Source organism: Haliotis cracherodii, unplaced genomic scaffold (assembly GCF_022045235.1).
Source record: "Haliotis cracherodii isolate W230 unplaced genomic scaffold, xgHalCrac1.p SCAF_5, whole genome shotgun sequence".
Classification (NCBI taxonomy): Eukaryota; Metazoa; Mollusca; class Gastropoda; order Lepetellida; family Haliotidae; genus Haliotis; species Haliotis cracherodii.
This window is the reverse complement of record NW_027266308.1, coordinates 30,928,588-30,951,817: the sequence shown is the minus strand read 5'-3', so window position 1 is coordinate 30,951,817 and position 23,230 is coordinate 30,928,588. Positions and strand designations below refer to the sequence as shown.

At 41.5% G+C, this 23,230-nt stretch overlaps 1 protein-coding gene and 1 pseudogene across 1 annotated transcript in view; one reads left to right on the top strand and one right to left on the bottom strand.

The window, feature by feature from the left end:
- LOC139442663 (TPR repeat-containing protein DDB_G0287407-like) overlaps nucleotides 1-23,230 on the bottom strand; it is a 59,489-nt gene that overhangs the window by 2,926 nt on the left and 33,333 nt on the right. Inside the window, exons 22-26 of the mRNA XM_071223522.1 lie at nucleotides 22,503-22,653; nucleotides 18,444-18,558; nucleotides 16,065-16,299; nucleotides 10,157-10,376; nucleotides 7,963-8,175 (exon numbers count right to left, since the gene is read on the bottom strand). The gene's annotated coding sequence lies outside the window, so the exon portion shown is untranslated. The remainder of the gene's footprint in view (nucleotides 1-7,962; nucleotides 8,176-10,156; nucleotides 10,377-16,064; nucleotides 16,300-18,443; nucleotides 18,559-22,502; nucleotides 22,654-23,230) is intronic.
- Nucleotides 19,763-23,230, top strand: LOC139443649 (uncharacterized; annotated as a pseudogene).

Sequence of the window (23,230 nt, the reverse complement as noted above, 5' to 3'; positions counted from 1 at the left end):
TTGTTGTTTTATAATGTGTTTTATTAATGTTTTTGTTTCGGCTTTGCTTGTATGGAATTGTATTGGGGGTGACTGTGGGAGGAGGTCATGGATGTATGAATCATTTGAGGGTGTGTGGGTAATGTGTTCTAGTTTGTAAGTTTTAATGAGGTTGTACAGGTGGGTGATGATGGGGGCTTTACGTTTGTTGTTTTTGAATTTTTTGATGGTGGCGGGTCTGGCGATTTGGTATTTCAGTGTTATTTGTTTGAGGATGGGGTTTTGTAGTGCCCCAGCCCAGTAGTTGAGTATTGAATGCTGATGTTTGAGTTGTATTGATGTAGTGCCTGTAAGGATTTGTAGTGTGTTTAGGGAGGCGCCAGCTCTGGTGCCCAGGGCTATCTTTAAGAGCTTTATATTGAATAGAGTTGACCTTTTTTCCAAGTTTTCTGTTAAGGAGTGGAAGACCGGAGCAGCATAGTCTAATTTTGCTTGTATAAGTGTTTTGTATATGTTGATAAGTGTTTGTTTGTCAGCTCCCCAGTGAGAGCCGCTGATGGCTCTCATAAGGTTTATGTCTTTTTGACAAGAATTGACCAAATTATGAATGTGGGGAGCCCTATGTGAGATGTTGGTGAAATGTGACTCCTAGACATTTTGCTTCTTTTTGGAATTTAATAGTTTCTTCATTAAGTGTGAGTTTGGGTGTTAAATTTGGCATGAAGGGTTTTTTGAATAATAAGCTGATGGTTTTATTGGTATTGATTTTGAACCCCCATTGGGAAGCCCAGTGTTCAAGGTCCAATTAAAGGATGGGTTTGATTCTTTTTTCAATTTGTTTTAATGATGTTGAATGAGAAATTGTGTTTTGTTTGCCCAGCCTCAAGGTTGATGTGAAAGTTTGCCAATGTTTTCTTTTGGCTGCCTTTATTAATTCCTTAGTTTGATTTCTTTGTGTGCGAGCCAAATGGAGTTTAGTAATATCTCGTTTAGCCTTATTTAGTGCTTTTTCCCTAAGTTTTCTGGATTCAATGATTTCTGTGCTTCAACATGGTACTGGGTTGTGTGTAAGGTTTGTTTTGATGGTGGGTATGCATTTCATAGCTATGTTGTAGAGTGTATTGCTGAGGTTTGTGTTGAATGTGTCGATGTCAGTATTATGTATGTTCTGTATGTCTATTTTGTTGATATGGTAAGAGATATTTTTATGGGGTAGTGGTCACTACCCCAGGTATCACAGTGAGGTTGCCAGGTCAGTTTTGGGAAAAGATGTGGGGTGGAGATGGAGAGGTCTACTGCTGTGGGGGATTGGAGGTGGCTAGAGGGGAATCTAGTGGCGCTATTATCATTTAGGCAGATAAGGTTGTTAGTGTCTAACCATTCCAGTAGAAATTTTCCAAATTTGTACATATATTTTTTTGTGCCCCACAGTGGGTGGTGAGCATTGAAATCACCTAAAATGAGGGTGTTTGGGCCTATAGATTTTGATAAAATTTCTAAATCCTCGGGGGTGAAGGGCTTGGTCTTAGTTTGGTAACAATTTATGACAATGATTTTTGTCTCATTTATAATGATGTTGGCTGCCAGGACTTCTAGGTTAGGTGTAGGTATGGAAATTTCATCAAAATGGATGCTGTTTTTGATGAAAAGGCCCAGGCCTCCATGAGGGGGTCCTGGTTTATTGGGTTGTCTAGCTCTATCTTGCCGAAGGAAAGTGTAGCCTGGCAATTTGAAGGCTTTTTTGGGAGACATTTTAGTTTCTTGTACAGCTATAACATACGGGACAATTTTGTTTAGGGCGATGAGGGCCGTGAGTTCATGCCCGTTGGAGATGAGACCGTTGCAGTTCCACTGTAGAAACATTAGATCAGAGCTAGTAATTTGGTGGTCGGATTTAAGAAAGTATATGGTGTTTTTGGGGCGAATTTGGAAGATGGGTTGGGGATTGATTATGATTTACTTTAGTGCTTTGATGGCGGCTTGGAAGTGCTGGTATGGTTTTTGGTACAGGTGAGACACCAGGGCAAGGGGGTGGAGTTTTTTGGGGGTGGGGTTTTTGATGAGGATGGCCGCTGACAGGAATTCAATGATTTTGTTGGTGTTAGTGTGGAGTTTCTCGGGGGTGATTGGTTTTGGGGGGGGGGGCTTGCGGAGTGATTGGATTTTCTGTGAGATGAGTTGGTTTTGGGATGTGTTCAGTTTGTGAGGGGGCTGTCGGGGTCGGGGTTGGGGTTGGGCAGAGGGAATGGGGATGGCTGACCTGAAGACAGGTTGTTTGGGGGGTAGGGATGGTAAGGGGGGGGGGGGTAGGTGGGTATGGTTCAGTGTGGGGGCCGGTAGGGGAGGTATGGAGGGAATTGGGGAGGCTGAGAGGGAGTGTGTTTTGGGGGGTGGGGAGCAGGGCCTGTATCTGTTTGGGGTGGGTTTGGGGCTTTGTGGGCGGAGGTGTTGCTGTTTACGGGGGGGTCAGGATGTCTTGATTAGTTGTTGTTGTTGTTGCATTAGGTGTTTAAGAGGTTGCCTTCTGCCTAGGCAATTTCGGCTGACCTGTCCCTCTTTGGGACTCCTGTGTGTGAGAAGGGTACACATATCTATTGTGAGTTCGGTGTTCACATAATTTCTGTTTTTGCATTGATATGATTTCTATTTTCTTATATTGATATGATTTCATTTTTATCCTTGGCTGCTCTGTTTATATACGTTCGAGTAGCTGTCCATCTCTCAGAAATAGAGTTAGTTTGGCCTTTGCTATTGCATCTCTTGGCTTTAGGAGATCTATGACAGATAGCGGATCTAACTGCAATTCTTGTTTTAACCTAGCCCGGGCTGGGGCATGGTCTTGACATTCTAGTAACACGTGGTCAATGGTTTCAGCCTGATTGCAAGATGAACAAACCTTGTCATAGTGCTTTCTGTGACCAAGTCTGAGGCCTGAGATTTCAATTTTCCTTTCATTTGAGTATGAGTTTGGCTTTTGTTGGACCTTGGGTTGAATTTTGTATAGCCATCTGCCGATCTTACTTGCGTCCCATTGGGCTTGCCATCTTTCTGCTATGGAGGCTTTGATTTTGCTTTTTATCTCTAGTTTACTAAAGGGAATAGGCTGTATATCCGCTTTGTCTAGAGCTAGCTTCGCCAGTGAGTCTGCTTTTTCATTTCCATGAATATCTATGTGAGAGGGGATCCAACACAGCTCCACCTGTTGCCCTTGGTCCGATAGTTTTGTATATTCGTATAGAATATTGTTGACTGTGTTTGGCCTGGAGTTTGAGTTTCTGCCACTGATGGCACTGAAGTGCACTGAAGTGCACTTAGCGAGTCTGATAGGACAACTGCCTTTGCTTCCGTATGAGTTTGAGTGCATGATGAATTGCCTCCAATTCAGCCGTGAATACTGACTGACCATCAGGCAAGCAAACTGAATGTGCTTGGGGTTTGGAGCTGTGGATATGGATCCCGTAACCAACACTGTTGATAGGATTCTTGGATCCATCAGTGTATATATGGGCCCAGCTGTCCAAAGTAGTTTGAATTTTAGTGATAGCTTCTGATCGTAGTAGGGTTCGGTTTTCTCTTTTAGTGATTCTGATGTTAAAGCAGTGTCAACTTTGGGAGTTTTTAAAGTCTTGATTATTTACAGGCCACAGTTATATAGCTGGAATATACTGAGGAGTTAACATTTAACAAACAAACTTGATGACAAGAACAATATTCAAAGCCATTTCATTACATACTGTAAATCTTGAAACTAACGTGAGCATGAATTAAATGCGAAAAATGCGAGTAGTCGTTTGCATTAATGAAACTTTGCATTTTTGTCAGCCTCACTGTACACTTTGGATACACCAACTTGAATATACACACAAACAATGTTTATTGAGCAGCAGTTGTAACAAGTATATAACAATGTCATTCAAAGAATAGGAATTACACAAGAGGCATCAAGTGAGTTATCACTTCCGGGGTCAAGAATTCTACCCACTCATGTCAAACTAGGAATCACTGACCACACCAGCAGTCCAAACAGATGCCACCCATGCAACACTTCATCAAAGGCCAACATGACCCAATCAATAGATAGACTTCTTCACACTCCTCAGATATACCGGGGTACAACCTTTTTCTTGTCATCTGCATTCAAGTTTGTTGACACCTTCTCCGCACACCAATCAGTGAAATGGTGTTGGTTCAATTATTTCATTGCCTTTGAACTTCCTTAATGCCAGTAAACAGAATAAACATAGGAACTGTGTGTTGTTTTTAGGAAAACACAAGTAAATCTACTCAGCACTAAAAGCAGTGCTATTTGCTGTTTGATTGGATTAAGGTAAGGATATGTATCATTCCACTGGAGATGGGGGGAGTCACATTGATATTGAGTCGCATTTTTGGCTAGGGGTCAGCAGTCGTATTAATTTAGAGATGCATTAATTTCAAGATTTACAGTATGTGCAACTGACAATTTGATTAGATTCAATATAAATTCCTCAGTCATAGCTATAAAGTAAGTAAGCTTTGATCCAAGTATTCATGCAAATACAGCAAAATGGTAGAGAAATGGGTTGAGGACGACAATCTCATAACTCTGAACAACGGCAGTCACACATGTTATGACCAAGTCCACAACATGTGGAGTTCAATTGATCTCACAATTGCCACCTAAAACTCGCCTCGCATTGCCAATGGCAAGTCCATGACGACACTTGGGGAAGCGATCACCTTCCTATACTCACCTACATAGGTAGCCCACCACAATTAGAGGAACAGCCCAATCCTCAGCCCACATGGGACTGTGCAAAGGCTGATTGGCCTAAATTCTGGAAGGAATGTATATCATTCAAGTCCTCAGAAATTGCCTCAGATGATCCTGATTATTTTGGCCAAAATCTCACCTCAGCAATTATTGCCGCAGCTGAAAAATCAATTAAAAAAAAAAGACCACAAAACTGGCAAAACGCCGGTACCATGGTGGAACAGGGAAATAGCAAAAGCTAGGAGAGTGAGAAAGAAAGCCCTAAATAAGTCAAAAAGGGATAAATGAGCCTTCGCCCAAGTCCAAGCAGCCAGGACGAAAGTAAGACAACTCATAGACGATTCTAAAAAAGAGTCATGGCAGACCTTCTGCAAATCCCTTAATGAGAAAACAAATGCTAAAACAGTCTGGAGCAAAATACACGCAATCAGGGGTAAGCGTAAACCCACAAAAATTCCCAAGTTAGCCAACGCCCATACAGTCAAAGAAAAGGCCAACATTCTAGCTGAGCGCTTCTCATCTGTCAGCAGCAACACAAATTACAGCGAAGAATTCAAACAGGAAAAAATGCTTATGCCTAAGATCTCAAAACAGCCACAAAGCAAGCATCTGGTATACAATATACCATTTACTGTGACAGAGTTTGATGATGCGATACAACATAGAAAAGGCACAGCACCTGGTCTTGACACAACCAGCTATGAGATAGTGAACCAAATGCTTACTCACTGAGATGTATAACACGATATGGTCCAAAGGAGAAGTCCCAAAAGCATGGAAACACGCTGCAGTTATCCCCCTGCTAAAGCAAGGGAAAGACGAAGTCCTACCAAACTCTTATCGACCGATCTCACTCACCACAAACATGTGCAAAGCCATGGAAGCCATGGTTACAAAAAGGCTCATGCATCACCTTGAAACTGGCAACCACATAAAACCTGACCAAAGTGGCTTCAGGAAGGGACACTCGTGTCTAGATCATAATCTAAGACTGGAAAATGAAATAAAAAAAGCTCAATTAAACAGACAATACCTAGCCGCAGTATTTCTGGACTTCAGCAAAGCCTTCAAAATAGTATGGCATGACAGACTCCTCTCAAAACTAGCACAAAATGGAGTAGAAGGGAACATGGCAAACTTCATAGACAGCTTCCTGCAAGACAGGTCGCTATCAGTTAAAATAGGGAACAATCGATCTGATCCTATGGCACGCCACAAGGCAGCATTATAAGCCCAACCCTGTTTAATATCATGATCAATGATCTTTTTGACCATGTCAACTCTCCTACCCAAACTTCTAAATTCGCTGATGACGGAGCAATATGGGTAAAGCACAGAGATATTTCACAAATCAGAAAAAAACTCCACTCAGCCCTGGACAGAGTAGATCATAGGTGCAATAAATGGGGATTCACCCTTTCAAGTGAAAAAACTGTTGGAGTTCTATTCAAACGCCGGGGGAAAGATGCTATGATACCCCGTGTCTCCATAAAAGGCAAACCTATCAAATTCGAAAAATCTGCAATATTTCTTGGGGTGATCCTTGATCAACACCTCACTTGGCTCAAGCATATAGAATATGTGGAAAACAGATGTCAAAAAGACCTGAACGTATTACGGGCAATTTCAGGCACATCGAGAGACACTCAGCTGAACTTCTACAAATCTCTTATCAGATCAAAAATTGACTATGGTTGTGAGGCTTTTCATTCAGGATCAAATACTGTCTTGAGGCACCTAGACAGAATACAATACAAAGCCCTAATGCTGGCCACAGGCACCTCACTAGAAGCACTACAAGTAGAAACGGGAGAACTCCCATTGAAACTAAAAAGAGAGCTGGCAATATTATCGTTCTGGGGACGAACATCAAACCCTTTGGTTAAAAAGATATGGCAAGACAAAAACACTCGAGATGAAGCCCTAGCTCGAAAAAATCCCTCACTTAAGCCATCTGGGATATTAGTACGTGAACTCATTCAAAGTCACAATTGTGATGACATTCAGCCTCCAGAAAGTCACTACAAAGGGTTACACCCTCCCTGGACTTGAAAAACTCCCAAAGTTGACACTGCTTTAACATCAGAAGTCACTAAAAGAGAAAACCCAACCCTACTACGATCAGTAGCTATCACTAAAATTCAAACTACCTGGGACAGCTGGGCCCATATATACGGTACACTGATGGATCCAAGAATCCTATCAACAACAGTGTTGGTTACGGGATCCATATCCACAGCTCCAAACCCCAAGCACATTCAGTTTGCTTGCCTGATGGTCAGTCAGTATTCACGGCTGAATTGGAGGCAAATCATCATGCACTCAAACTCATACCGGAACTCCCGGAAGCAAAGGCAGTCGTCCTATCAGACTCGCTAAGTGCACTTCAGTGCCATCAGTGGCAGAAACTCAAACTCCAGGCCAAACACAGTCAACAATATTCTATACGAATATACAAAACTATCGGACCAAGGGCAACAGGTGGAGCTGTGTTGGATCCCCTCTCACATAGATATTCATGGAAATGAAAAAGCAGACTCACAGGCGAAGCTAGCTCTAGACAAAGCGGATATACAGCCTATTCCCTTTAGTAAACTAGAGATAAAAAGCAAAATCAAAGCCTCCATAGCAGAAAGATGGCAAGCCCAATGGGACGCAAGTAAGATCGGCAGATGGCTATACAAAATTCAACCCAAGGTCCAACAAAAGCCAAACTCATACTTAAATGAAAGGAAAATTGAAATCTCAGGCCTCAGACTTGGTCATAGAAAGCACTATGACAAGGTTTGTTCATCTTGCAATCAGGCTGAAACCATTGACCACGTGTTACTAGAATGTCAAGACCATGCCCCAGCCCGGGCTAGGTTAAAACAAGAATTGCAGTTAGATCCGCTATCTGTCATAGATCTCCTAAAGCCAAGAGATGCAATAGCAAAGGCCAAACTAACTCTATTTCTGAGAGATGGACAGCTACTCGAACGTATATAAACAGAGCAGCCAAGGATAAAAATGAAATCATATCAATATAAGAAAATAGAAATCATATCAATGCAAAAACAGAAATTATGTGAACACCGAACTCACAATAGATATGTGTACCCTTCTCACACACAGGAGTCCAAAGAGGGACAGGTCAGCCGAAATTGCCTAGGCAGAAGGCGACCTCTTAAACACTTAATGCAACAACATCCAAGTATTGTCTTATTCTTGATGTGAAGTGATCAACCCACCGTGGCAGCTAGGCGTTCATCATTCATGTGGAGGACCTTGGTGAGTGTTTGCTTTGCAGTCTCTATGTCGCCACACATCAGATAGGCGTAGCCAGACACCAAGAACAGAGCAGCATTGTCCTTCTCTACCTCCAACACATTCTTGGAGTGCACCAGGACTTCAGGATAACGCTTCAGCTTGTTCAGCAAGTCAATCAACTGAGTCTCATAGGCCTAGTACAGAAACATGACATGTTTTACTTAAAAAACAATATTTTCAGTTGAAAATTATGGTAAATGTACACATTTGTTTTAGCACTGTAGCTCACCCACATATCTAGTCAGGCGCTCAAAAAGTCAGCAAAGGTAATGTTTCTTTTCAGAAAATGTCAACAGCATTATGTCTTAAATTCAGGAAGTCCCACACAACCAGCTTTTGTATCAAGAACGTTTTGTGTACCTTCAGATAATGCATCTGTCTCTCAGAAAATATGAAAAATAAATCTAACTAGAGTCTAGAAAGACATGGCAAGTCTAGATTGCCCCAATCTCATTAATATCAGATCTTAGCTCTCGCTACCGCTAACAAAGATCTGAGGACATCCTATTACGGGTCACGTCAGACCAACCTTGCGCAAACTTTGACCATACAATGGAAGGACCATTCAGAAGGCAGCTTTCTCGTGCTTTACGGCACAAACTTCAAACTGGCGACTACACTTTGAAGCATATTTTGACAAATTCTCGATTTCAAATTTGAAACCTGAACAAAAAAACATTCTGGAATGACTAATAGATGGTCTAGAATCTAGAAGGTTTGACGACTGAATCCTTACAATCTAGACTCTAGATTGTAAGGATTCAGTCGTCAAACCCTTAACTATCGTTCGGAATACCACATGTTAAAGTTATCGAGATTGCATGATTAGAAATCACATTCCGACTGTCACTTTCATAATCTGGTAAGCGACACACTGATTGTCGGATGAAAAGTCGTTCTGACGTGACCCTTAATGGGATGTCTTCAGATCTTTGTTTAGCGGCAGCGAGAACTATTATAAGATCTGTTTTTAATGAGATTGAGTTTGCCTCTGCTCTAAAACTACGTAATGTTCTGGAGCCTATTTGAATGTAACTTTTTATTTTGTGGAAATATATTTTTAAAAAAAACTAAATGTTAGTCTAATCATGCATCTGCATGCAAATGCACATGTGACTCATAAAATGACTTCATATTAGTGACAATATCCACAACACATAGCTGATGCCTTTATGAATACTTTGCGAGGTTGTATAAACTACATGATTTGTGAACACTCTCAGGCATAGTGATTACACATCTATGAATCCATGTACTACTTATGACGACATCCATTTGTCAGAGCACTCGATCGCTAGCATCCCTCTCAAGGACTCCATTTTGATTTTTTTCTTATTGACAACGAGTCTGCAAAAGTGCATAAGCCCTTATTCTGCTGTGTAGTGACCTTGACAGTGACCATGGCCTTACTTATATAAACCTACCAAGAATGCATGGTCTGGGTCTGTTCTGATGTGATCTGGGTCTGGTCAAATATGGTCTGGGCATGTTTTATGAATGAAGTCACAATAGTGTCATGCGAAAGTAGTTCTGTAATTTAAGGAGTGGTAGAAACTGTTGTAAATATATTTATATTAACTGTCAGCGGCATCAAATAATTGAACTACTAGTAAAAAATTATCAAGTGCTGGCGTGGCCAGTTTTGAAAAGCAGTCGACAGCAGTAGGTGGAGCTTTTCGACAGAATGGTTCTGTACATCCTGCATACATGAACATGGCAGACTTGAATGTTCTACATGTTTCTGGATGTGACAGTTTCTAGAAGGCTGGCTGTACTGATAAAAGAACGACAAGATTGTGATTCAAGGTCTGTATAACCTGACTTGAATCTTTTCTATTTGCCAAGTGTGGTTTGGATACATGTTTGGAAACGCTAAATTCCTGCCAGCTTCCAAAACTATTCTGGACTCAAGAACAGAGACAGACCGCTTTCAAGACACAAACGACAGTGACAAAATTCGGAAAGATTGTGTGTGCACTTACATTATTCTTTTCATTATAAACCTAAAACTGTGTGTTTGTTATTGATTATTCACCATTGTTCATTGATCTTGTGTGGTCATTTTAGTCTAGTATACTCATTAAATGGTCTGTTATGTTTTATGAACGAACTCACAATATAGTCTGGGTATGCTTTGTGACCAGCTTCAAGCACCTCCACAGCCATGTCGTCTCTGCCTGCATCGGTGCACCATTTTGCTGCAGCATTGTACACTGACGTGTTGTAGTCGGCGTTAATCATGGTGGGAAGCAGCTGTAGCAGCTCCTCCGTGGCACCGCCCGGGATCAGGTGCTTCACCGCCTTCTGCTGACACAATGTGCCATCACCAGGCCAGCTGCATGAGTGAAGAGTGAATTGGGTTCAATGTGTTTCAGTTATATAATAGCATGTCAACTTAATGAAGGAGGAAGGCTCAAAGGATGCAGGCCATGAAGATTCTTAGCACATTTTGTTTGGATCTGGTGCAGACAAGCCCAGAATAATAGTAGGCCAGCGGGAAAAAGTCAGTTTTTGTTTCTTTGGGTTGGGTTTAATACTGCTTTGAACAGTATTTAAGTAATATCACCGCGTGTCAGCCTTAGATGTTTACCAATTTGGTGAAACCCATGAGCACAGGTATGGCAATGACAAATGGAAAATTTGGCCATAGGTTTCCGGCACACCTGTTAAGGGAGGGTAAGTCTAATGTGTGAACAGCACATCAGTTACATCATGGCATAACAACTTAATCTGTGAGGAAAGCTCCAAGAGATGCACATAGTTTCCACTTTGAATTTGGCATTAAAAAAATGATCAGAGGATCCTGATATGACCAGGATATGTAACTCTGCATCGCACTCTGTGGCACCTCAGATCACTTGGCCACCCATGGCATCCTGCTGAAAGGTCAAACATGGGTCAATGGCAAGTTAATCTGTAAAGTCATCATTTACACAGTGACACTGTTTATGTCAGTGCATCACATGTATCTTGTGTAGGACTCAAATGTAACACATGGAAACAGATTTCAGCATGAAGGATACCCTGCCATTAAAACAGTGTTTATCTTCGCATGATTCTGCATCCCTAAGATTCCATTACTTTTTCCTTTTGCATAAATATGTTCATCTTCCCGAGGCAAGAGTGTTAACTGACTTTTCCACCCTTGCCGAACTTGGCTGGAATTACTGGGCTCGATCGTAGCGCCACCAGTGGCTATTACCAGTTCATGTCCCTTCTAAACCTCTCCTATGGACCAATTAGATTCCACCTCTCGTATCACTTGCGTTTGCTTCACACAAAATGGTGGCGCCCGGTCAGGATGGTCTGATCGATAATCAAGTTATATATTGTGATAAAACGTGTCTTACATCATGAAATGCATCAAATCACCTGAGGACCTTGGTTAAAAACATGAAAAGATTTGGAAAATGTCTGTTGACAACGAGTTGGCGGTGGACATGCTTTGCAAATCCTGCAATTGACTGAAATCTGCCCGACAGTTTACGGACCAGATTTCGATTTCAGTGGCGATTTTGATTACACTATGTCTAGACTCGTTAGTCCTGTCAAAATGTAACTCCATAATTCCAGCCTAGTCCAGCAAGGGTGGAAACTGGACTTTTATAGTCAGTTATCGCTCTTGACTCGTGAAGATGAAATGTATTTTGATCCAGTTTCCATTGTTTGGCAGGCAATTGCAGACAAATTCAATCTACATAACCTTAATGAACAGAATAATTGTTACAGGCATGCTTTCAAGCATTTCATTTGTCTTGTTTACAAGAAAAAATATTTACCCTCTTAAAGCTCTTAAATCAATGTTTAAAACAAAAGGATTTTAGGGAATGACCTTGATATGACCTTGAAGTACGATATAAGTGGTAATTCCCAAAGGTTATTGGAGTAAACATTATAAAGGAAAGTGCAATTTCCATCAAAGTGAGTGGTTTAGTTTGGGGATAACACTGATTTCAGCTTCAGCCATAGCCATAAACCCAGCTTTTACACCTCTCTCAATATTCCAGAAACATGTGGGTGACACCAGAAATCAAACAAGAGATATCACTGTGTAGAATTCTGAGAATACTACCCATATTACATCACAGCCATAAATCACACTTGTCTTTGGATTTTCAACAGACATCCTCCTGACTACCCACATATCTACTAGTTGTGAGGCAAACCTAATCTTCTGCTATATGCAAGTGCGCATATAACACCACTTAACTTCTTTCAACCAATAACCCTCATCGTCTATATGCAGAATTAATGGGGAGGTGGGAGGGACTAATTCTGCATATAACAGAGGCCATATTCTTAGAAAAATATCTTTGAAAACCTTACCTCTATTACATCATAGCCAGTATTCACCAGAGGGACTGGTGGAATCTGGTATCTAGTATTTCCAGATAGTTGGCAGTAGTAAAATAGGAATATATATATGGTTGAAAACCGAAGTACATTGCCTGATATTCTCTTCTAGAATCTCTAGTAAGGGCATTTCCCTTTCTATGGCATCAGTTCTGTTGCCTTTGTGTGGTATTTGACATACTTCTGACATCACTTCCGGTTCTGAGTTCACTTAAGACGTCACTTGGTAAATGGTAAATATTACTTGTTGCACCTTTAGGCTAACATAATACATGTAGTCGCCATTACCACTTCTCAGGTTTATGATATGTTGTCATTTCCAACTGATGACTTCACCTCTGTTTTCCTGTTAGTGAAGTTAACACATATTTGACATATTTTCTGTTACTAATGTGTCTCCAATGACATGACTTCCAGGTGGCTGTTACAATGTTACATGAGAAACCTTATATCGCCTATGATTCCAGGCATTAGCCAGTGGTTATTATCACGTTTGGTGCCACAGTGGGTCCCAGAGATTATGGATAGCTATCGCTCATTTTATAAGCTCTGCAACTTTCCCATGTTGGACAATAGAGGGCAAGCCTGGATCATAGGGTCCAGTTAGGCTGCCAGGTTGCGCAACTACCTGGGGCTTCAGTGCAGTAACCTTGGCCTTGGCAGAGTAATTGTCAGCCAACTGTGGTCTCAAATGGGACCAACTCAAGGGTCGGGTTGATCAGCTCATACGGGAGAGGGGCCCATGCAGGTAGTTAATAATTAATTTTTTGGGGTCAAATGACCTGCGTCACTGTCAGGTCCCTTCCAAAGACTTATTTGACCCCATCTACCAGGGCTTGCTGTACATCCGCCTGCTATGCCACCATTGTAAGGTCGGCCATGCTTCTTCGGTATCCGTGCTATTGAGGCCAAGTGTAAAAAATTAAATCCACGGATCGCAAACATAGTCATGGGGCAGCTGGGCGGCCAGGTTATTTCCTTCATCCCTCAGTAAAGCCGGCAGATTACATGGACAAGGTGCAGCTCAACCACAATGAGGACCAACACAGGGCAATCATAACAGCATTGCGGGAATAAGACACCTAAAGCTTTGCCTCTAGCCTCTTCCTCCCCTTCCCCGTTAACCATCTATACTCAAACTGTGGTTGGCTGCTGTTGGTGTGGCTTTTGTGCATGTTGCCTGCAGGACAGCACATCAATAACAACTGACGCTGGGATTTTTGGCTGCTGCATCTAGAGTGGCAGTCCAAATATTCCTGCCTGCTGTTTCCGCAAGAGAGAGTACCGGGACTGCACGTATTTAAGCCCCTCCCATTATTTAGCCCATGGGCCTAAAAACGGAAAAATAAAAAGTTTTCAAGCCCATAGGCTAAAATTAAATTTTTAACTCGAGTGATCTCCCTTTCCGGTCATTCCTCAACACGTGTTGTGGCAGGCCTATATATGGCTAATTTGCACCAATTTTGCACCTTAAGCGCTGTTAGGGGTTTCCACATATACAAGACGCATTGGACCCCTAACGTAGATGACATTCTTGAAACTAAGTGTGACAGTTTAAACGCATATCACAGACACGCCGTGTCGGTACTGGATAATGTCATGGCGGGTCATGTTTCCGTTCAACAGAGCAAATTGTGCAACTACTTTCTTCTTCATGGAGGTGTCATTCGAGTAGAAATTCTGTCACATAAACCAACACGTTCTAATCTACTGCAAGGTGGACTTCAAATTCCTGCATTGTTTATATTCATTGGCAGAGAAAAGGACATTAACAAATTGCCTAACATTTTACAGGAAATAACTGTTCAAGTTTAAAGTCATGGCATCCAGAAAATCATTTACGTAAGGTCAAAAATTAGAAGCTGTACAGAGAGTTAAAAATGAGTTTGAAGGTAATTTAAGCAGGGGTGCCAGAGAAGGAAAAATTGATCAGAAAATCTCAGAAGATGGATGTCGGAGGAACAGGTCATGTCAAATAATGACGGCAGAAGGCACAAACGTTGCATGGGCAATTCTGGGCGTAAACCGCAAGAACCAGACCTCAAAGAAGCATTGTTGGTGTGGTTTAAAGAACAAAGAGCTGAAAAGCATGTTGTGAATTACATCAATATGAGGGACCGGGCATTAACTATGATGAAGGAAATGGGAAATATCGAATCGCTAAAACTTCGTGATTCTTGGCTACGTAAATTTTGCAAAGTGTTGTTGTTTCATTCCAGTTGTGAGTATTGTTTCATTAAACTTGAGATATTCATTTTTCGTAGCGTGTTATTGTCCATATTTCGAATTTAAGCCCTGGGCTTAAATTTCAATAAAATGTTACCTTATTAAAATAGGCAAAATCCATAATTAGGCCCAGGGCAAGATTAAGCCCATGTGCAGTCCCGGTACAAAGTTCCCATGGCTACCACCATCTGCCTAGCCAAGGCAGAGGGCTACAATTATACTAATCATGTGCATCCTGCCCCATCCGCGCCATCCACACCTTGACCTATTTTCATCCACAATGCTCTTATTCACATTAATTATATTTACCTTCCTACTAAACCTTATAACATACAGCCATACACTATCACTATAGTGAGATTTTAAGTGTATACTGATTTGGCCTGGTTGACAATGCCCTGTTTTAATTTATCCTTCGATTTTGATCTACCACTATCTTTTTGCTGAGAGACGGATAAGGTGTAAGTTAGTGCTGTCATGGATGAAATAATGGTTGTAGATAACTCCTTCATGTTTCAGAGGACGTGTGAGTTAAGATGGTTCCCAAACCTTTTTCACACCTGGATTGCCCACCCCTCCCATCAGACCTGAACGCACATCAGTGGATTTGAATCCAGCATGGTACGCCTGCTACCTTTTACCCAGGGGTGGGTGGGAAGGGGAATAAGATCTCCCCTCTATAGGGCAGACAGTGCACTCTGACATCTGAGTGTCTCTCGGTGGCGGAAAGCAATCCTGGAAGAGACACTTTATCCAACTGCATCCTATTCTTAGTCGTAGTTTGTAGAGTTTTTTGGCTGACAATCTAGTACTCTTCCTTGATGGTTTTGGCTTAGTAATCCAAGCCTCGTAAAGATTATTAAACCCTTCCTGAGATACATCTAAGAAGTTATATCTTGAGCTTGGAGGACAAGTACTCTCTTTGCATGATTGGCAACTAGGGTGGAGATCTCTGATCAGCTGATCAAAGCCGTACCCTGAACACACGCCAGATGGCGATGGAGAGGGAGAGTCCCACAATACGTTTCTAAACTAATTACTGTCGAGAACGATCTTGCTTCACACACTCCCATAATCTGTAAACTTGTCTATAAGACCATCTCAAGAAGTTACGGTGTGAAATAACAAAACCAAACGTGTTCAGATGTTGATAGATTACATCTAGATGCACAGGAACTTTAAGCGGAGGATAGAGTTTGCCTCACAACTATTAGATTGTTGCAGTGAAGAGGATGTCTAAAGACTTTATAGTGTCATTACAGCCAAACAGGAATTTATGGTTGTGATGTAATAGACGTAAATCATTCAAAGGAGTTATTGGGTGCACACATTGTATCCACATGGGGAATCAAACTCAGGTCTTTGGCGAGACAAGCAAACACATTAACTGTTTAGCTTCCCCACTGCCCCTATGACAACTAGGAACACCTTCAGTTATACTGACATGGTAAGTGCATGATCCAGGGTCAGGTGTTGTGGGCGTGGCTGCTCCCGGGGCTGGAGGATATCCAGGAAGTCCAGGATGAAGTAGGACACAGGGTCTGGGTCATGCTCCAGGAGCACCAGCAGGATCCGCTCTGCGTCTGCATACTTCTGGTTGTTGAATAGGTACTGCACTATGTCTTTACTAGCTTTCTTCAGACGCTGGTGGACAACTTTGTTGCGAACAAGGATATCAACTGTAATGAAGTGAATGGGTCAGTTTGTATTAATACTGCTTTGAACAGCATCTCAGTTAGGGATCAACGATTTGATAGTCTTGAGGGTGGAGTCCTGGGATTTTAAAAACTAATAATAATTTGTTCCCCAAAATACTATCAAAAAGTAATTTTAGTCGAGATTACAAAAAAACTGCCCAGTGAATTGTAGTACCACCAAAAGGCAATAAAAAAGAACAGCGGATGGTGTACATCATTTACACAGTTCCAATGGATAACAACCTGAGAATCGTGGAAGTGAATGCTCACCACCAGTAGAAACAGTTACCCCTGTTCATACTTCATACTTATCTAGGCAATCTCATTAAAATCAGATCTAAATTCTCGCTGCCGCTAAACAAAGATCTGAGGACATCTCATTATGGGTCACGTCAGAATGACCTTTTGCGAACTTTGAACGACCACTTAAATGTCTAACAAGAAGTTGACATCAGCCAATTGGAAAGCAGCTTTCCAGACGATAATTTTGACGGAATCAGTCGTTCGGAATACACCGTGTTAACATTTTTGAGGCTGCATGATCAGAAAACACATTCTGACTGTCACTTTCATGATTTGGTAAGCGATGCTTTGATTGGTCGAATGAAAGGCCGTTCTGATGTGACCCGTAATGGGATGTCCTCAGAACTTTGTTAAGCGATAGCGAGAAATAAGATCTGATTTTAATGAGATTGTATCTAGGCAATATACCATGTAATACATACCAATATTACGAGCGGTGTTCATAAAAGATTTCCCCTGACCCACTTCCGATGGACCTAGTGGAATGAAAGTGGGCATAGGTATCAGTCTTTCTTCACATAGGAACCACCAAGAGTTACACACTTCCCCCATCGTTTTAAGCAACTATGGAGACCTCGCTTGTAAAAGCCCTCATTTTGTGTCTCAAACCAGGACTTGACTTCAGAAATCAGCGTGTCATCATCTGTGAAACGTTTTCCCTTCAAAAATGACTTCATGGTTGGAAAGAAGTGGAAGTCAGATGGTGCAAGGTCAGGACAGTAAGGAGGATGTGGAAGGATTTCATAGCCACAGGACCGCGCTTCTGTCTGGGCAACATGAGAGTTGTATACTGAAGCATTGTCTAGCAGGAGACGGACACCCTTGGTCAGCATGCCATGCCTCTTTAGCTTGTTAGCGTCCCGCAATTTCCGCAGCAGTGAAGCATAATAAGCTCCTGTAATTGTGCTGGTCCCAAAACACCGTGAGCATGACCTTGCCTGCAGAGGGTTGGACACGTGCCTTCTTTGTGGGTGGTGACTCCACATGCTTCCATTGCATCAACTGAACTTTAGTCTCAGGATCATAGTGATGGACCCATGTTTCATCCTGTGTGATAAGTCTGTCCAAAAAATTTGCCTGTTTTTTTTGGCACAAATCCAAAAGTTCCTTTGAGCAATTGACTCAGGTGTGAGCAACCTGGGAATCCATCGTGCAGACACCTTATGCATGTTCAAATTGTCATGGATGATTTTTTTCCGCAGACCCTACACTGATCTTGACATCTTGTGCTAACTGGCGAACAGTTATACGTCGGTCTGCCAAAATGCCGGTCTCCACTTGATAGATAGTGTCCTCATCAATGGCTGAATGGGGGCGACCAGGAATGACAGCTGTTTCCACAGATGTCCGACCACACTTGAACTGGCCGATGCCAGTGTTTAACAACGTCATATGATGGGGCATCTTCCCCATAACTTGCTTTCATTTCATCAAAAGTTTCTTTTGGTGTGCGAGCTTTCAAATATAAAAACCTAATCACTGCTCGGTATTCTACTGGCTCCATTGTCACCCCCCTGATCATAACACCTGTAAAAGTTCAGACATAACCCATAGATACATGTATCATTACACATGTGAAATTTCAGCCAAATATGATAACCCTAAGTGGTTTAGGGGAAATCTTTAATGAACACCCCTTGTACCTTCAAGGGGGTAATAACTTTCAAACCTGAATATGTTTTCAACAAATATGAACGACCATCAAAACATATTTGTATTCATGTTGCATGTTGTATCTTTAGCGCCCACCAAAACGTTGTATCTGCACTTTACACAGTGATAAGGATCCTACTCAATACACCCAATTAACCACAGTGACTCACGGACATGGAGGTACAGCGTCACCGCCTCATCATGCCTCTCCAACTGATACAGGCTTATCGCATGGTTCTCCAGGATTTTCCGGTAATTGAAGTCGTCCTCTGACACCTCATTTAGCTAAAAGGAAACATTTAAAGGGGAACTGGACATGGACAAATTGATTAAACAACATTATATGTTTCTGCTAAGGTCCACATGATTATCTATATATACAGTTATAGACATCATTAATATAGATATCAAACAATAATTATCATTGTGTTTAATTCTATGAATACTACCTCTATTACATCATAGCCACAAGTTCCCATTTTGGCAATAATCACACAATAAAATCTTTAGATTTTTCAACAGACGTCCTCTACATCGCCAATTATCCCAATAGTTTTGAGGTAGACCCTATCCTTTGTAACACTGCATCTGCGCAAGGTGGGAAAACATCACTTCTTTCCAATAACCTTCATCGACTGGATGTAAGATATACTGGGGAGGTGGGAGGGACTATTTCCTGATGTAATAGAGGTAGTATTCTTAGAATTATACACGGTGATAACTATTGTTTGATCATTCCTACAAATATCCTACCTCTATAACATCATAGCCAGTATTTACCAGAGGGACAGGCGGAATCTGTCATCTAGTACTCCCGGGTAATTGGCAGCAGTGAAGTGAGGAATACATAGAAGAAAAGGAGTATGAACCAATGCCTAAGTTCCTGATTTCACCGTTGGCAAACCTGAAGAAGACTTGGCACTTGTGGTGTCCTTCCCGTTCTATGACCTCATAATTGTTAACTTTTTTGGGTGATATAAGACCTTACTTATGATGTTTCTCTCTGGTTCTGAGGTATTTGATGACATCACTTCCGGTTTTGAGAACATCAATGACAACACTTTTTGTTCAATCTCTTTGTGACATCACTTGGGTCATATATTATGTCACTTCCAGTTCTGAGGTCATCTATGACGTCACTTTCGGTGAATCCTTCATTGTGACGTAGACATATACTTGATGCTCTATAGCCAACAGCATATATACTTATCTCACCTCAGGTATGATAATGACGTACATTTCCACTAATGACATGTTTCCCTTTATATATTGGTGATAATACTTACTCTCTACGTTAATTCCGGTTCTGAAGTCTTTCACGACAACACCTCTGGTAGTTATACATGTTACGCCGAACAACTAACAATGTAATAACCCTATCACCTATGATCTATGATCCCAGATGTTAGCCTATGATCCATCCAACCTAAATTGACACAGTATAAGGCTAACTATAATCAGCCACCTTAGGTATTGTTTTATTTTCGTCATGCAAACCTCTTTCTATTCACCACTGGCAGAACTTGAAGAAGCTGGTTTCCATGAGCTAGCCACTGCTTCTGAAACTGATTTAGAGAAACCGGAAACTTGCATCTTTGTCGTGATAGTTTCCAGGTGTGAAGGTGGAGATTTGTCAGGCTGCCATAAAATACGTCTGATGGGCCATGCTGGGGCTATCAGAATTATGACGATACTGTGTCCTCGATCTTCCTTATTACTCTGTCCACGAGAGAACAAGGAGGGAAGGCATAGGCGAACATAACCCCTTCCAACTCATGGATAGGGCGTCAACCTGGAGAGTCCATTCAGTGGGTACAATCTTGTGTTTCTGAGTTAGGCAGTCTGCAAGTATGTTCACTTTCCCCAGTATGATGACACGTGATATATTGGTGATAATATCACTCTTTATGTTAATTCTGGTTCTGAAGTCTTCCACGACGACACCTCCGGTAGTTATACATGTTACGCTGAGCGACTAACAATGTAATAACACTATCACCTTATGATCTATGATCCCAGATGTTAGCCTATGATCCCAGAGGCATGCTGAAACTTCTGCTGGTAGAAGTGTTTAATTCCACGTAAACTAAATCTACCTTCTCATGTCAATGATCTTTTTTCTATACCACCGTTCTCTGCAAGCTTGATGGTTGTAGGTTGTCTGCTACAAGGTTGACAATCGTAGGTTGTCTGCTGTAATCTTTTGACGATCGTAGGTTGTCTGCTGTAATCTTTTGACGATCGTAGTTTGTCTGCTGTAAACCTTTCAGATCTTGACTAGCTGTGATTTATTATGCGATATGTGTTTGGATTGATAAGCAAAAAACTTTGCTTGTTGATCCAACACACACAGGTAAGAAGTGATGTTTTCCCGCCTTGCGCATGTGCAGATGCAGTGTCACAAATGATAGGGTCTGCCTCAAAACTATTGGGATAATTGGCAGTGTAGAGGACGTCTGTTGAAAAATCTAAAGATTTTATAGTGTGATTATTGCCAGAATGGGAATTTGTGGCTATGATGTGATAGAGGTAGGATATTCATAGGAATTATCATAAATAACGTAAATACTCCCCACCTCCCTGCATACGACAGTTTCCCATGACAACAAATGCTGATGATTCCAAAGTGTAAATCACAAAAGCTGACTGTTACTTTTTATCCATCTCAGTAGGATGGTGTTACTATGAAATGATCACTGGCAGCAGTGGTCACTATAGGATACACTAGGATTTTTCATTTCTCTGGGACACAAATGATTCAAGATTTGAACTTTATTTCAGAATGTTATGAAAAATAACAATGTCCCAAATTCCTAAAAAGCAAATTCACACTTCACTGCTTGACTGAGGTCTGTGCAAGGTTTGATCAAGAAATATTGAAGGGTCCTTGAGTTATGTCCTTGAACTACCCCCAACCATCATTTGAACCCTCGTCAATCCCTAATTACCAAAAAACACAAGTTTTGTAATAAAATATTAAATGGTTTCTGAATAATACTTTGGAAACAAGAAATGCCAAACAGACGGATAGATGCATAGCTACCGTTCCTGTTAATCCCTCTCCAACTTTCATATGGAGGATGAAAATTAGTATGTCGGGTCCAAGCAACTAACCAAACTGTGAGAAACTATTTGAGCTTAACGACAGCCACCAAATAACAGATAGTGACCTACCCTGTGAGGATGTCTGGTAAGAATATTGGTCCATGCTTATTGTAAGAGGTGACTAAATGGATCAGGTGGTCAGGCTTTGTGACTTGACTGATAGCATGTCATCGCATCCTAATTGTATGGATCTATACTCATGATGTCAATCACTGGATTATTTGGTTCACATTTGATTATGCACAAACTGCTGTCATGTAGCTGAAATAATTCATAGGGTGATGTTGAACAACAAATAAAACAAAACATATGAATCCTATTAAGTCACCTCTTATGACCTAAGGGCACTGGGGACATTTTCTAACACTGGGACACAATCTACATGTACACAATATATATTCTTAATAAGCTCTATCCTGTATTCAGTGTGATACTCTCACAATACAGTTATTTTGAAATCTCCATTTGATCATTAGTGCCACAGTCATCAATATTCCGGCTACAACATGGTGGCCTTTAAATGATCCAGTCTGGGCCAGACAACCTGCTGATTGATACGATGAGCAACATCACGTGATGAGGGAACGATGGCAACCAAGACACTGATCCTGATCACCTAATGCTGGCTGAAAACTTCAGACTCAAGATCGTAAAGAAATGTAGCTGAATCATTTTAGAAAGCTGGCATCTAATTGGATCAAGAACCCACACATTCTTGGGCAGCCAAAGTTTGCTCAGGGTTGCATCTGACCTTTCATAACACCCTGAAACTGTAACAGTCCATGATAATGTTGCAATGATTCACTAAAACTCCTGTGCTTTTGAACTCAACCGTTTGTTGACGTAGAAATAGAGCACACTGTGAGAGTACAATGTCAGGACACACATTGACAGAGTAGCCATACAATCCTCAATGGCTGGCTCTTACAACAAGCATGGGTACTAGCAGATCACCATGAGGAAGGCTTCCATATAAAATGACACTGTGGACATCACAAAGACAAACCCTGATCTTTCCTGGACAGTGTGTTATAATTTATATAGGTATTCAATCCGTAAACCTGAATTGTTAATTTTGAAACATAAATTTGTCTTCACCTATTTTCCAAAACGCATCTTAATACCTCATATATTCTAATGGTTTTATCGCTGTAATCCAAAGCTTTCTGGTAGTCTGGTTTTTCCCGATAAAGCTCCAACGCTGACAGGTTGCCATAAGCCATTGCCACATTGATGTGTTCCCAGCCAACTGCTGCCGCCTTCATTTCCAAAGACCTACAACACAGGAGAGACCTACAGCACAGAACAAAGACCTGGAATACAGATCATCAGAGTCATGCAGTCTCACCTGAAGTTCATGATGCAGTCTCACCTGAAGTTCATGGCCGGTGCATCATCTAAGGTGATGCAGACTCACCTGAAGTTCATGATGTAGTCTCACCTGAAGTTCATGATGAAGTCTCACCTGAAGTTCATGGCCTGTGCATCATCTAAGCTGATGCAGTCTCACCTGAAGTTCATGATGAAGTCTCACCTGAAGTTCATGGCCTGCGCATCATCTAAGGTGATGCCTCCTCACCTGAATAACATGTTGAAGTCTCACCTGAAGTTCATGGCCTGTGCATAATCTAAGGTGAAGCAGTCTCACCTGAAGGTCATGATGAAGTCTCACCTGAGGTTCATGGTTGGTGCATCATCTAAGGTGATACAGACTCACCTGGAGTACATGATGAAGTCTCACCTGAAGTTCATGATGTAGTGTCACCTGAAGTCCATGGCCGGTGCATCATCTAAGGTGATGCAGACTCACCTGAAGTACATGATGAAGTCTCACCTGAAGTTCATGATGTAG